The sequence below is a fragment of the Rhinolophus hipposideros genome (genome assembly GCF_964194185.1).
Source record: "Rhinolophus hipposideros genome assembly, chromosome: 11".
Lineage (NCBI taxonomy): Eukaryota > Metazoa > Chordata > Mammalia > Chiroptera > Rhinolophidae > Rhinolophus > Rhinolophus hipposideros.
The window spans coordinates 23,936,889-23,947,344 of NC_138057.1; the positions used below are offsets into that span (position 1 = coordinate 23,936,889).

Consider the following 10,456-nt stretch of genomic DNA (forward strand, 5'->3'; position numbering starts at 1 on the left):
CGTGAGTGGGTGGGGTGGGAAGGGCACCAGACTTATCATCCCCAGTTACATTTTTCTTTGGTTTCTGTCAACAGTTTTTAATTCTACGAACTCACATCACCTACCCATAAAGTGAGCAGAAAACCAGAGGATGTTATTTAGTGTGTTTATCTGAAGGCTTTCAAGATACTCATAGGAAGGTTACTCTTATCTAAAAAAAATTTAGACGAGAATATGAGCACAAAAGAGTTGACTGCCTGGTGGGCCTCAAAAATGTATCCATCCTGGCGTGGTAGCACCTACGGGGCACAGACTAAGCATGTGATGCATGTTTCTATAAGGATGGCTTCTTCCTCTACTCTCTAAAGTGTACATAGGCTTTCTTAGTTAAGAAATAAAGACACAAAATGTGGTTGTTTATCTTTTTTTTGGTAGTGGGCAGCTGGAAATGATATCGCCATGTTCTAGATCGGCCAAGAAGACTCTTTGACACTATGGACAGTTAACCAATGGATATGGATGCAGAGCGCTTGACATTCACTGTCTTGTTGAAAATGGCCTACTGAGCAAAAGGCAGGATGGTCCTTTGCCAGGACTATACTGAAGGATCACTAGACTGTCTAGCACTTCTTTGCATCCTGTTGCCTAATTTCTGGATTGCCAGAGGCTTCTTTTGTTTTGAAAATGGTTAAAAACTGTACCTTGGTGATTCTGTTGTTTTAGAACCCTTACATGTAGTCCAAACTGTCCTGAAATTCTTTTGAGAAACTTGCTTTTTCTTTGCTCAATTTAATAATCACTATAGTGCAATTCATTCACCTCTGTTGTTTTCTTTTTATAGGCTTTTTGATGGTTAAAATTCCAAAGGTATAGAAACATGTGAGTAAGATATGAAGATTTCATTGCTTTTAGTTTTTTCAAGAGAAAGTCTTAAAAATATAAGTAGGCTAAGAAAAGTTAGTACTTCAAATTTTCACATTGAGAATTCATAACAATCAAGATAAAATTTTTATTGAGGCTGCGAGACATCCTTGATTTATCACCATTCATTCAGAGACCAGATTTTTCACACATTGAGTCATAACTACAGGCTTTTTTTTTCTTTTCTTTTTTTTTTTTTTTCTGGTAAACCACCTTAACCTGCTCTTAAAAACCTCTGGTTCATGGGTTCATGTACAAAATGAGCCTGAGTCTGTCTCTATTTAGCCTGTGAAATTTAACAAGACCATAGCCTGGGGTTCGTGAGGCTGTGAGCCATACCACCATCTCGGGTTTTTGATGACACCACAAACCACTTGAGATTTATTATGTTAGCAGATGTCATCAGTTATATGTGTGCACAGGTGCAGCATGAAGTTAGTGAAAGAAGGAACACTTGTGTGTACATTTATTTTTGTACCCATAGTCTCAATGGTTAGAAAATGACCCGGTGTGCCTGTCCTGGGCAGTGTGGAGTTTCGATTGCATTGTAAGGGCCTATCTCTGGTAAGCTCTCCAAGTCTCTTCCACAGATATAATTGTGCATGATGAGCAACTATGTCTTGTAGGAAAGACACTGTTTGTTTTTTACAAGCAGTATCTAAAAAAGAGGCATAACGAATCATAACTAAAGACTGCTATAACCAATGAAAAACAAAAGTAGTTAACAGAGGTTCTTCTTTATACTTGGGTATTCATCTTACACAACAATATACTAAGTGTGCATTCTCCTCCCCTCAATAAAAGTTGTACGGAGACGGCTGTCATCTATTGAACTCCAACAAAATGCCAAAAGTTGGCACTTATAAATGTCCTAGGTTAATCCTCTCTAAATATTTTTAAATTATTAAGACATAATTGAAACTACTTCCCAGAGGCAATATGAAATAAGAATGTTTACACTGGTTTATATTATGTATTTTTTAAATTCTAAAAAGTAATTTTCCAATTGTCTTAAAATATGGTGTGTTTTTTTCTTTTGGTACTGAGTCTTAAATATTCTATTATCATTATTATACACATTAAATTTGCACAATGCTGGCATAATAATGGACTAAATATAATACTCCAATAAACTAGTGTGTGCTCTTTAATAATAAAAAAATAATAGAAATAAAAACACACTTCCTATATTTTTGAGAAATAGAGAAGATAAACACCTTTGGAGTAATGACTGAAAATTATTGGTTTAGATGGGGTAAAGGAATTACTTCAATTATGACATAAAGCATTGTAATAGTGTGTGCCTTTTAGAAATAATTATATAGTGATTATTCTCAAAGATAAACATACGCAGATGTTGCTAGTACATTTTTTAAAATTCTTAATTTGAAGAAAACATACAGAAACTGCATTACCAGTTAAATGCCTTTTGGAAGAACCAGAAAATCTAAAATGTCAGTGTACTCAAGAATTTTCTAGTAAGTTCTAAGGAATGAATTGTGCCTGCAACTGAAGGCAGAAAAAAATTAGCTTTTCTACTGGAATCACTTCAGTTGGTGTGTCCAGGGGCCGAAATGCCTAAGTAATGTTGGACAGTCCTTATTTTTAAAAAAAATGAATAGCTATAATTTCTAAAAAGATTAGTATAAAAATATATTATTGGGCCTTAATTTCTATGAAAGGCTTTCAACCAAGATAATTTTAATTTTAAAAAAGCATCTTTTAAAACACTCCCTAGTTTCTACATATTTGTTTACATGACAAAATATGGAAACCAGAAAATCAACCGATGTAGATTAGAAGATCACGATCATTACCCAACTAAAAGATTTAGAACAACAACCCTTTGAGGTGACCACTAATTAGTGACACCGATTTCTATAAGACATGATTGAAAATTACCCTCTTTATTTTATAAACCTCAGATATCATTTAATTATGATATATGTACATATTTGACAGACAAGAGTGATCGTATAGGAATAAATATTCTTGAAAGCTTCGCATGTCAAAAGAAACTAATGACATGCAAATAAAAAAAGATACTCTATGGAAGTCTGAACATAACATAGTCTATTATCAAATGATATGCTTAGGAAGAAATCCTCTGACAGGTGACACTAAATCTAGATTCATCCAAGTCATCACTAGAAGCAGAGGAAATCCTTTCTTTTTCCCTTTCACATTCCTTTTCCCATTTTATGTTTAGGATATTTCCTAAACAAAACTGGATTCTCTCTGTAATGTCATTTCTCCTCTGCAAGAAGTAGTTGGAAACGATTGGTAACACTGCTATGGACTTCAAATAAGAGACAAGACTTTCTGAGGCATACTTAACAAAAGTTTAGAATTTGATAACACTGCCCATTTAAACACTCTCTCCCACACTAATTTTTAAAAATCTAGCTGGATTGAATTTTCATATTTTATATTTGTTTCCATAGTGCTAAATATGATTTACTTAACCATGAAACTACTGTTAGGAAATCCTATAATGGAAACAGATCTGTTTGTTACCCACTAGAATTGACTGCCTGGGTAGACTGAATTATAGCTACACTAGCTGAGTGGTTAAAATTACCTAACTTGGAACAAGATAGATGTTAAAATTTGATTTTCCTTGGGAAGTTAGAGCTGAGTTTGGAGATACATACGTGTGTGTACGTGTAACCTCATCCTTCATCTTCCTTCCCAAAGCTATATAAATACATACTGTGTTAGTTTTTCTCGGAAAGGAAATTGAGAACTGTTCAACCTTCGGTTTAATAACCCGTTTTTAAGTTTGGCATTTCCTAAAATCCAATGGGATCAATCCAATTTTTAGTTTTCCACTTATTATCATTGAAAATAGATGTGTATATTTTTCACATACATAGCCAAACATCTATATAATGTGTATACTTGTATATATATATATGTGTGTGTGTGCAGGAGAAAAAAAACCACATTTTTTTTTGAAATGAGACCCAAAATGTCTTTTTTGTATTACAATGTACATTGTAGGAACTAATAAACTGAACAATGTTGTTTAAGTTCTCTTGGACTTTGAGAGTAAACATAATTGGGATTAGAATACTGTCACGCTCACATTTAGTAGAAAGATAAGAACAATTCATCGGGAGTTATTCCGGTCCCACTGGTAATCACATAATTGAGTAGGGTTTTTAGAGGATATTTGAAGCTATTGTTGTCTGTTATGCAATTACATAATTAGTCAGGATCTCTGTAATAAAATCTTTTCTAAACACACGTGGGTTAGTACTAAGTAAATTCAGGGCTAGTGTTATATTTTTACCTTTAATATTTCAATTTAAAATCAGAATTATGTAACTACTTAGGTTAACTGTTAAGCATTACTTTACCGCACTACAAATGCTTAAAATGAAAACAGATTATTAAAAACCTTGAGTAGAAAAACTACAATATTTAACTTTAAAAAAATATTAATCAAAATTGCTTTATTTATGAACATCAAGTCACTACCAAATCTCACGTAGAGCGCTTACTTCGGGGGACGCAGGGGTTGTATATTTCTTTGGTGTTATTTCTTCCACCTACCCCTAAACTACTGACATTCAAATGGATGTGTCGATACATAGAAATCAAAAGTGACCTTTCTGATAGCTGTATCTTAATGATAACACTGCGCGGTGAGGAACCTTTCAGAACTCCTTTTACATGGAAACATACGTGGCCTTGAGAAGTTGACCGAGCAACGTGGCGGGAAGTAGGGAAGTCACACCGGTTTCGTGATCACTGTTGTTCCCGCGCAGAGCCGCGCGCGGCGGTTGCGCCCCGCTCCCCTTTCCCCACGCCCGCCGGGAGGCCCCTCCAGCGCCGCAGCACAAAGGCGCGCGGAGCCCGCGACCCCGCAGCCTGGCGGCGCCTCCCGCCCCACCCGGGCAGCACAAAGACCAGACCCGCCACTCGCGAGGGCCGCCCGCGCAGCGCAGGCTGCCACACCCACTCGGGCCGGCTCCCGCCTCCGCCGCGGCGGGCGCGCTGATGAATATGCAAAGCCGCGCGCCCCTCCCCGGCTCCTCCTTTTGGTGTTCTTCCCGCCGCCAGGCGGAAACGGAGAGCCGCGCTTCCCGCGCGCCCCGGCGGGCTGGGGCGGGGCGAGGCCGGCCGGTCGGCGGGCGGGAGAAAGAGCAAACGCCGGGGAGGCGGCGGCGGCGGCCGCAGCGCGGGCCGGGCGCGGAAAGGGTGCGCGGGTGGGTGGTGGTTTCTGCGCAGCCCTGTCGCCGGCCAGGCCAATCCGAGGGCGGAGACGGGGCGAGCGCGCAACCCCGAGTCCGCGCGGGCCGCCTCTGTCCAGAGCCCCGAGCCCGGGCGGAGAGAAGCAGCCCCCACCTCGAGAGCAGTTCTGCTAAAACAACAATAAAAGCCACCAACACACACGCACACACATACACACACACACACGCGCGCGCGCGCGCTGGCGCGGTCTCGCTCGCTCGCTCTCTCAACGGCATTCAAGTCAACCACGAGAAACAGTCTTCTGCAAGTGAGAGGAAGCAAAACTGGATGTCCGCACCGACTGAGCGACTGACTGCCTGCTTTTAGATTTGATTTTTACCGCCTTTTCTTCTGGGGTCAAGAATTGTGGCATTACAGAAACAATAATTTAAAAAATAAAAGACTACTCCCGGATTGACTGTTGTTGTTGTTGTTGTTAAACTAGACACCAAAACAACCGTTGAGAAAATCCACTATCCTGTACCTGAGACACGTGAAGTCACCGGCCCAGGGTTCTGTTACAGATTCAAGATCTCTTATTTAATGCAATACAGTACGATGGTATGTGGCTTTGAAATGATGGGGTGTTTTTTTTTTTTTTTTTGCCTGTCTTACTCGTTCCTTGCACCCCTCTCCACCCCAGACAGATATTTTCCTGTTTGTGCATTGTAAAGCGACTGTTTACCTAAATGTTATTTCTGCTTTACAGGTTGAGCTATAGTGCTGGATTTCCAAACCTAATGCAAATATGTAATTTTTTTTTCAGCTTTGGCAACTTTTATGTGTCACACTTTTATGGCGGGAATCAATGGGATCACATTGAGTCCAAACGGTGTGAAATGCAGCATTTTTTACCTGCTTCAACTCCCTACTTCTTCCTCCCCCCAATGTTGAGAAAACTTACTGTACAAATGATAACTTTAGTTTATGTTGTAGCCCATTCTCTCTTTTTTTCCGGCATTTTTTTCTAGACTTTAAGGTGAATATGCACAGCTTGTTATACGTTCTCATTTAAAAGTGCATTTTTTTAAGTGACGGAAGCACTATTTAGCTCTGATTGATGTGTTGGAATTTTTTAAATTAATATTCATTGCAAAGCAGGATTTGTTAGTCCTCCTCCTCCTGCTCCCCCGCCCCCCCAAAAAAAGATTATGATGGATTTCTTCCCGCTCCTGGTAAAACTTTTTTTTTTTCAGCCCTGCTGTTTTTGCTCTAGGATTGTTTACCCCCCTCTGTCTAAGTCTGTGTGTGCGTGTGTGCGTGTGTGTCTGTCTCCCTTTTCCCTTGTCCTCTCTTCGCCAGTTCGTCTGGGACACATTTTAATGCACAATATCCCATCCATTAACTTGTGGTTGAATGCAGAGTGTGTGAGGACTTGGCAGCTTTCAGGTTGAAGGGGGCGGGGAAGCCAGTTTCGACTTTGACACAAGATGCCGAAGTGGCGTGATTGGAATTATTATTAGGGCTGTGAACATGGCCATCTTCTCCTCGGGTTAGAAGAACTGCCATTGAACTTGAGACAGGACAGACAAGATCTCCAAGTTTCCTCCTCCTCCCCACTAAGTACAGTAGCTGGCAGGGAAAAGGCGCCAAAATACACAAGATTAACTCTATCTTTCTTTGAATGGATCTTATAGCACCATCCTTTGTAATTTTAATTTTCCAACAGGCGGGAAAAAGTTAACTTTTGAACTCATACTTGAACAGACATTTAAATCAGCCCTAAAATGGAATAAATCCAAAAAGCCATACACGCATGCTTATGTGGTTAGAAAAGAATGCACGTGTAAATAAGCAGGATACATGTGTGTATCTGACTGGGGAGTTCAAGATTTAATCAAAATCAGAATTCGTGTGACTTTGGAATACATTTACTGTATGGAGGAGAGCACTGTGAGGGAGAAGAAGCTGACCTTTAAGCAGCCTAAGTAAAAACTGCAAAGAGTTGTGAAACACAAAACGTTGTGGTTTCCAGTTTTACATTTGAGGTTTGATGTTTTCATTTAATGGTATGAGAGATGGGGAAAGCTCCAGCACTGAAAAGTCCCTATTAAATCATACGTGGGCAAAGGTCAAGCACTCCAACTCACTGATACAATATACTGCAGATTCCTGCCTAACTGATGGGGAGCACAGGAAAAAGCGCTTGGGCAATAAAAGTATTAGAAGGGTAATTATCGTCGGTGGTTGGGACTGCATTCTTGTGCACTGGGAAAAGATTTTTACTGGTCTCGATGAATGAATTTTAAAGCTGAGTATTGTTGAAAGCTGTTTTAATAGGAAATTGATTAGCTGAGTGTTTCATAGAATAAATGGTGACAGTTTCATTGTTTGATGTCCAAAATAAATTCCTTTTATTCTTTAGCAGACATAGGCATCCATTTAATTTTAATATGGTCAGACTGAGCAGCAGCATAATTATGAATGAATGTGATGTCACAAACATTTGTAACTTTGCTTTTGGACTTTGTGACATCATACAATCTGACAATATTATTGCTTTGAAATTTATTAATTTACTGGATTAAAATATTTCACATACATTTCAGAGATAAAGTTCATTGAACATATATTTTGTATAGGCCCAACTGTTTGTCTTTTCTCTTTGTAATTATGCAAGTGTTTGCCAAATTTCAATTTGGAAGTTAAAATGAACAATTCTGTTGTTATGCATTGTTTTGATTTTCAAATAGAATGGCAGTTTTCAAGGGAAGAATTAGAGAAAGGGCTGCAGAAAGTTTGAATGGATTCGCAATGAACTTTCTACCCCTAATACAGAATGTAACCACTACTTGATCATCTTGGATAAAGCTTTCCAAACATCTCTTTAAAACCGATCTGTTTTTATGTCACAAAGACAAATGTAGATGGGTAGCAAAAACCAGTTTGCACATAGAAATAAAATGATAGTATAGTTTTAAAGTTCAGCTATTTTGAGAAAAGGACAATAACTACAACTCAGTATCAGCAGAGAAGAGACTGTGTGGGTGTATGTAACTTTTGAAGTATTGTGAGTGAAGCAAGGCAATTATTACCGCGATTTTAAAAGTTTAAAATAAATCATGCAAAAGTTACAGGGCAACTGCTGACTTTGTAATCCCAGAAGCAAATGCCTTCAGAAGTTGGGAATCTCTGTTGATGAACAGGCCTCATCTCTGCAGAGAAGTGGAAACCAGCTAATCTTAATGGAGGAATCTGGCCCTGTTTGTGTTACGATTCAGTTGTAGCTTGTAAGTGTGCCTGAAATGTTGGCACACTTAGTGGGACACTATTTTTTTTTTAACAGTCGAGTACAGGCATTTCAGCAGCAATGTTATTAACAGCGTCATTTCTCTCATTTAGTTTTGTCCTCAGGGGACACCAAACAGCTCCCAGAGGAAGGAAAAAAAAAGGTCCATGGTTATTTATTCGTTTCAGTGAAAGGCAAAGCCCTGGCAGTGGTAGGTGGGGCGGCGAACTGGTTGTGAGTTTTCTAGTTGAGGGAAAATTACTACCCTAACTTAACACTAGTAGTTTAAGGGCTGTGAGATCTGGCCATGATTTTGCAATTCCCATGAAGTACAGGCAATTTCAGTACTTGTTGGTTGTTTATATATACGTTTTTGAGAGGATTTTTGGTATTCCTGCTTGTGTATATAAAATTGTGTTTTCCAGGCTACACGTTTGCTTTTTTTGTGGTTCATTTGAAAGAAGGAAAGTTCCCTGGGCATGGTGCAGTGGATACTTGCAGTTTTGCAGGCCTGTTTCCTGGGGTCAGAAGGTCATCTGTCTCTTTTGTATTTAGTTTTAAAATATTGATATTGGCGATGAAGCCAGGGTGTGTGGAATTGTCGAGCTGCCCCTCAAATCACATGCAAGAGCTAAAAAAAAAGAAAATCATCTGATGTATTGAAAATGACAGCTTTGTTAAGCTTCAAGAAACCTTTCCCTAAACTCCATAGGATTTGCAACCTGTCATTGAGTTTCCTTAGAAGGGAGAAGGTCAAAAGAAAATCAATATTAGAAGATACTTGAGATGTCAAACTCCTCTCTGGAGGTTAGTGAAAGGCTCCAATTGGGTAACATTGCTTAATTTTTCAAATTATACAATTGAGTTTTGAAATATCCAATCACCTAAAGCACTGGCATTCCTTCTTGAAATCAATAAACTATCTGTTAGAAAATAAACTCTCCCCCCACCATCACGTGGCAGGGAATAAATGATCTAGGGAGGAAATCTTTAGGAATTCTGAAATATCAGATTTTCCTGTTGCTGCAAGAGCCTTTCATTTTTTTCTAGCTCCTCAATTTAGCTTTCGGGATAAATGAAATCGGCCTGTCCTACCAGTGTTTTAACCCTTCCACCAGTGTAGGAGAGAGAGAAGAAAGGGTTTAAGAGAAGTAAGTACCAAAGCCTAAGAAGTGTTTGGCCCATCTTGATAGCAATAGAAGCTTTTCAGAGATACTTTAAAGCCACTCTTACTACCATGGCACAGACATGCTGGAAAAAAAGGGAAAGTGAATAAAATGTATATACTTTCTCACTTTCTCCTCTCAAGTCTTCTACTGGGGATTAAAAGATTGGTATTTCTCAAACCAAAGATAGTGGACAAGTGTACTGAGAGAAGCCAGATGTCCCACACACCCAAATCTACCGGTCCCTCTTTACAAAGGGCTCTCTTGGAGTTCAACTTGGGAGGGCTTGCAGTGACCCTGGCATTGGCTGGACAAAATGCAGTGTTTTGGGGGGTGTCAGCCACCCTGCCTGTGGCTCTCAGGCCTGAGAAGACAGTCAAAGCCATGCAAACTGCGCACCCAACCCCATAAGCGCTTCAGGATGTCTCTGTTGCTCATTCTTCCTCCCTATTGGTTTCCCTCACCTCACCATTGCTCCTTTCCCATTTTCCTTTTTTTTTGGGGGAAAAAAAACCCCAAACTACCAAGCATCCTCTATGCCCATCAAACTGAATCCAACCATAAGTACCCTACAAACATGGAGCATCTGAAAGAAATTAGAACCCCTAAGTGATAGGCCTGGGAGGCCCCAGACATTTTCACTTCTCTGGGGTCTTACCTGGGTCTGTCGCTGCTTCTTCATCTCTGGTGCTGCTGCAGCTTTTGTGGGCTCTTCTGTGTAATGGCTGTCAATTTTTCTTTTTTTTTTTTAAGCTTGTGAGAAACTTTTGGATGCAACCTAGTTTTTGGTGGCAAAAGGAAATGGTTTCTGTTGGTAAGGGAAACTAATAAGGGAGGGGGGACAGCATGTCTGCAGACATTTGCCCAAGGCTCAGCACTGGGCCTCTCTTGCCAGGGGACAACGGCTGGTTCTGGGATCTCT

At 39.7% G+C, this 10,456-nt stretch overlaps 1 long non-coding RNA gene across 1 annotated transcript in view; it reads right to left on the minus strand.

Moving 5' to 3' along the window:
* The window catches only part of LOC308505202, a 39,363-nt gene extending 28,907 nt beyond the window's left edge, over positions 1-10,456 (minus strand). The window contains exon 1 of the long non-coding RNA XR_013994478.1: positions 10,193-10,456. This is a non-coding gene — a long non-coding RNA (uncharacterized lncRNA). The remainder of the gene's footprint in view (positions 1-10,192) is intronic.